The sequence below is a fragment of the Schistocerca cancellata genome, chromosome 9, assembly GCF_023864275.1.
Source record: "Schistocerca cancellata isolate TAMUIC-IGC-003103 chromosome 9, iqSchCanc2.1, whole genome shotgun sequence".
Classification (NCBI taxonomy): Eukaryota; Metazoa; Arthropoda; class Insecta; order Orthoptera; family Acrididae; genus Schistocerca; species Schistocerca cancellata.
In genome coordinates this window covers 139,434,686-139,440,685 of record NC_064634.1, presented here as the reverse complement: position 1 = coordinate 139,440,685, position 6,000 = coordinate 139,434,686, and the positions used below count along the sequence as shown (strand labels likewise).

Genomic DNA, 6,000 nt, shown 5'->3' with positions numbered 1-6,000 from the left:
GTTTATAATTATTATATGTATAAAAATTGAATGTTTCCCAATCGACTTTGTTATCCCGATTAAAAACCCAATGTTTTCTTCATATACTTTGCAGCGAAAAATGGAAAACCCACCGCCATGAATTGTGTTGTTGGACATAAAGAAAATAATTTTATTCAAGAATGTAACTAATTTGTTAAAGATAATGTAGGTTCGGGAAACTTTCTGAATAATTGGTGGAATAACAAAAGAAAATGAAACAGAAGAAAAATATGTGCCAGAGGAGGAATCGAACCAGAGACCTCTGGCATAATAGTCCGAGCCCTAAACATCTAAGACAGACGGCGGCTCGGCAATTCACTAACATTTTATACTCATATGGCACCTAAGAAACTTTGGATCGATTTTTCCAGGGATTTTCCGAGTAGTTCGTCCTAACACTTTAACCACGTGAGGTGTTAGAGGTTTTCTTTCATCACACAAAACTTCGGACAAATCCCCGACCCCACGGTCGTGCCGTCTCCTTGTCAGTATCACCATGAATCATTTCGATTACGTAAAACAACGTTTCTCTCTACAGCTGACATATTCTTAAAACTCGTTTGTTATTATTCCTGTAATTGAGGAAAGAATGTGCAGTACTCGCCATTTTTCGAGATACATGTAGCTCACTCGCATCATTCGGCCCTCTATTACTAGCAAAAATCGCAATGCAGCACTCCTCTCCGAGCACGGAGGTGTCGGGGCATTCATCTTCCCCACGGCAGTTGAAATAGATTGTAGCCTTCGTCATCCTACCAAAACTTTACGAAGGAGATAGGACGCACTGTGACCAGGCTGTCGGCCGATGTGGCCACGTACTCCGGCGACTGCGTCTGCCGACCGTTGTCGGTGCGACTCTGAACGCCACCTGCCTGAAACTCGCGCAATCTGGCGACTCCGGCTGAGTCAGCATTTCCGTGCGCCACACGCGCCGTGCGGTACTACGTCACGAACACCTCGGGCGTTCGTTAGCTCTTGCGCCGTAAGCGCGCAGAACGGCTGCTGCCGGAGCAGCCGCGGAAGCGCAGATATCAGATCTGCAACCAGTTCCCCCAACTCAGCGCGCGCCGGTATATCTGTTCGCGACCAGCGACGCCTAGTGTGCGCTGTGGTGCAGTCACAAGCAGGCAGCGCCGCGTCGTCGTAGGGCCACTGATCACCAGTCATCCGACGGACACAAGGTAAGACCTGACCTGCTTTTACACAAGTGTGTATATACATTTCAGAAGTACTAATGCTTGATACACGTTACGCAACAACGTGAACTTGACTAACGTGACGGCATCGCTATGTTTACGCGCGACGAACAGGAATCATAACACTGCGCACTCCAACATCCTTACAAGCAGGGCGGTGCCACACGCTATACGTCTACATGCCAAAGGTTTACATAGGAAAAGAATTAAACATTTACCGGCATCTGGAGAATTTCACTTTGACCACATTTATTCACAGTGTAATGTGTGAGGCGTTGTGCACAAGCGAGTAAGAAAGTTCTCAGAAAAGCGGACATGATACGGTTGACAAGATCCTGTGAGAAACCTGCATGATAATTACAGGGAAACTTTTACAGCGCTCTAATGTGTTTGAATCATAAAAGATATTTTGTATACTGTATTCCCATACAGAATAAGGGCAAATTAAAGTGGTATTACTTGCTGCATTTGTAATTTTTCCTCCTTTCTATGTAATTATGTAGTTCTCAATTAGTTCGAGCAATCAATCATTGATAATAGGAAACAGTCATAGCTCAGTCACTCAAAATGATTCAGAAATTTTACTTGTTAGAATGAAATCAGGCGATGATTCTTCTTCTCTGTAGGCTCGTGCTTTGCGGCAGTCTGCTAATCTGTACAAATAAAGTGCCTCGTATTTTTGGGAGCGTTGTATAATCAGTCGGGAAACCTCAGATCAAGCGGATATTTGGCTTTGATGAAGTTTAACCTTCCGAAGAAGTAATGGAGCTCTTGGATTATTAAATGTCGGTTCGTATCCAGTCTTTCGGAAGTTCCCTTCTCATTAACACCTACGCAATATGTCGATGAGTATCATTAATTCTCAAATGTCAAATACACACCTTTTGTATGAAGGAGCAATCTATGTATTTCCCTTTTAATCGTACAATTTCGTATCAGTTGTCTTTTGTCATAAATCTCAATATTCAGATTACAATTCTTCAAACAATGCTCAGGCTAATCGTCACGAAGACAATCTCGGAAGCTTTTTTCTAACAACCACCAGAGAGAGTACCACAAAGAATAATTATGCGCTCATGGCATAGCTATTGTATGAAACTACTTTGCGCATGGATTCTGCGAGTATGAAGGTAGAAAATTAGTAAACGTCATTCAAGGGTAGAATTGTATCAGAATAATTCATCGAATATAAAGAGATATTACACATTCAAAAGAAAAGTAAAACTTTGGATTTGAATCTTTTGCGCACCGAATTTATTATTCTCGTCTCTTCTCCTTTGTTCTAATCTTCAGGTTTTATAAAGAAAGTTATGAAAATCCCTTTTCTGAAGTAAATAATTATAGTTTTGTGCCTTCTCTTTGCTCATAGCAAATATTTCCCAAGAGGAACTTAATGCAATTTAGATCCACTTTCATCTGCTTGCTCTTGCAGAGCAGAGGAAGTTCTTGTGCCAGTGTTATACGATAACAGGGTGATAACCAGATGGAATGTACAGTAGTAAATCCTCCTTTTCCTTCTCTTTTGTTGCTGATTGTCGAGTAGTATAAAGAGGGTCCAGTGTGGATGTTGCGAAAGTAAGTAATCAGATGCCCATGCTTCTTTAAGTCGATTTCGTCACATTACACATCAGGGTTCTGAGGCTGCTTAAACGTAAGGGTAAATGGATATTCCATTTCATAATGTTACCACCTCGTTTGATCCTCTTTTTCTGCACATTATTGAATTCTCCAAGTTTCTGGCAGTTGGAAGTTTGCGAATTTTACTTTGATGAAATGATAATTAAACGAATCCCTCAGCTACCAACAGGTGTTGTTATACCTCAATGGGGACGGTTGAAAAAGTGTACCCCGACCGGGTCTCGAATCCGGGATCTACTGCTTGCATGGCATATGCTCTATCCATCTGAGCCATCGAGGGCACAAAGGATAGCGCGGCTGCAGGGACTTATCCCTTGCACGCTTCCCTTGAGACCCACATTCCCAACTGTCCACAACCTACATTCGTGTTGTTCCTAAAGGATATCTGCCAGTTCACTCATTACTCGCGCCAACTAAGGTGACGATTGCCGTAAGAATTCGGGCAAAGTGTGCGCGTGGTCTCGTTCCTAGGCAACGGCCAAAGACATGCAATGCAGGACCGCAGCTGTCGACAAAAAACTGACGTGCGCAAGGCTCACAAATATCGTTGCTTTATGAACGAGCACAGGTAGTAAACTAGGCAAGTGACACCACCTGTTTGTATTATGATGGCAAGAGAGTTGTTTAGCCTCTTGGAGACGTAACAGTAAAAATGCATGGTTTGGCATGAAGTAAAGATCTGAAAGGTTCAGAAAAAATAATTGAGATGTCTGGGTTCTGCAGATAACTAAAATAGATCTTTTGTTGAAACATATTTGCACGAGTAACTAGTTAGTCTAATAAGATTAGAAGTTGTGAGATGTGGATGCAGTCTCTTAATGGAATTATTAGCCAGTAAGTCAAACGTGAGATAACGACGTTCCAGGCGACTACAGAGTTATAACTGAAGCCACACAAAGTAAATGCTTAGCAATGATGGTGTGAACTGACGGCAAAATGTTTCGAGAACAAGATATATTTTGCTTGGGTTGGGGAAAAGGCACCAAATGTATAAATTATTAGCTTAAAAACTGCTTCTAAAAACCTATTCATCGTTTTTTCCCAAATCCCTGGAACCAGTGTACAACAGGACCGAGAAGAATGAAACGTGTACAACTGTAGCACGGAAAACGTGAGTGCTTTGCAGAGATAATTAGAAATGCAAAGCAGTAGAACCTCTAACAGAGATACACAGTATCCTCCGAAAATTTCAATACTGGATTTGAAGGTGTGGTTTTACTTCATAACCCACATCACATAGCAGTCACGGCAAAGAAACTGATATATGAAAAGATTAATAACATACACGCGTGTATTTCACCATTGATCTCGTAATGGAAGGAAAATGAAAGTAGGTCGTTAGATAGGGTGGGTGACTGGTGTGATTAACGTAAAAGTCACTGTAGATAATGCTCTTGTTAAATAATGCCGTTAATGAAGAAATTTAGCAAACAGTAATCTGTCGTAACAGTAGATGAGTTGTCAGTTGAAGATATGCCTATTTCGAGAAGGAAGGAAGGAAGGAAGGAAGATTAGTGTGACGTCCCGTCGACATCGAGATCATTAGAGACGGAGCACAAGCTCCCAACGTTTCATGGTTGAGGAAGAAAATCGGCGGCGCTCTTTCAAAGGAACAATGTCAGCATATGCCTGGAAAGATTTAGGGAAATCACGGAAAACTTATGTCTAGATGTACAGAAGCTGACTTGAACCGTCGTCCTTCCGAATGCGAATCCAATGTGCTAACCACAGAACTATTTCCGGCCGGAGTGGCCGAGCGGTTCTAGGCGCTTCAGTCTGGAACCGCGCGACCGCTACAGTCGCAGGTTTGAATCATGCCTCGGGCATGGGTGTGTGTGATGTCCTTAGGTTAGTTAGGTTTAAGTAGTTCTAAGTTCTAGGGGACTGATGACCTTAGATGTTAAGTCCCATAGTGCTCAGAGCCATTTGAACCATTTGAACAGAACTATTCCGTCCTGTCACTCGAAAGGGGATACAGCAAATAAAAATAAAATGTGGCCAAGTATTGTCAGATTCCGTTACATCGTTGCAGAAACTTTCATGGATTTCTTTACACCGATAATGGATAAATAATTCCTTGTGTCCTTTTCCAAGCAAGAGCTCTGAAGATAACGATAAGAATAATAAATCTCTCATTGTAGTGAGGAGTACTGAGCGCCATGCAATTCAGGTTTTAGCAGACTTCGGATCTAGATGATTCATCAGAAAAATAGTATCAGCAGGAAATAAAAGTTAACACCAAGGAGAACTGTCGGCGGATGTAATAGAGAGTATTTCAAAATTGCTTCAGGATAAAGTAGATAAGAAGCATTTGGAAACTAATGTCTTAATAGTTTAAAATTCATGAACTTAAATTTTCCGCTAAACTAGTGATTGGTGCTAGTGACGAAAAAATGTCCAAGATGTTTTAAAATTTCTTACATGTGAATCAACCATGATTAATGACGGGAATAGTCTGAAAGCTTGTGTCTTGGACATGTATATGCTGAAAAAGATTGTGTGACATGCGACAGACTCTTGATGGTTCAATAGCAATGTTACGAACTTCCTACGAAAGTAAAGAGGGTTTCATCTCAGATTTTAACGAATTCAAAGCTTTACTGACAAACAAAAGATGAACAGGATCAAAACTAGCGTATGGAGAAGCGTTCAGTGTGATCATCAAATGACCTGACGAAAAATCCTAGCTAGTTTTGGTTATAGGTAAAGTGAGTGGAGATAAAAATCCGTCTTTACGGTCGCTCAGTGATTATATTAGAACTGAAAGGAAGATGATACAGATAAACCTGAGACTGGATTCAGTCTCCGCCGAGGAAGCTGGTAGTACAGTTACTTGTTTCAGCCTTCGCAGTGACGCCGACGTGACGTTTTGAAATAAGTGCTCGTAGAACGGATCAACTAAAATCGCTCAACAGAGAAAAGACAATTGGGCCTCCCGTTCCTAAAAGCACTACGGTAAAATGTTCGCCAATTATAGCTGCAGTCTATGGTACGTCGCTGGAGCAAAGAATCGTCTCAAAGGATTGGCGACTGGATGAGTGTTTAAACTCGGCGGAGAATACTGCCGCCACGTCCGCCGGCGGACTTGCACCCGCCCCCATGCCCCAGAAAGTTTGGGAGCATATTTCCGCTATTACGATGTAAT

At 41.9% G+C, this 6,000-nt stretch overlaps 1 protein-coding gene across 1 annotated transcript in view; it reads left to right on the top strand.

The window, feature by feature from the left end:
• Positions 1–976: 976 nt before the first annotated feature.
• The window catches only part of LOC126101130 (UDP-glycosyltransferase UGT5-like), a 181,339-nt gene continuing 176,315 nt past the window's right edge, over positions 977–6,000 (top strand). Inside the window, exon 1 of the mRNA XM_049911813.1 lies at positions 977–1,202. The gene's annotated coding sequence lies outside the window, so the exon portion shown is untranslated. The remainder of the gene's footprint in view (positions 1,203–6,000) is intronic.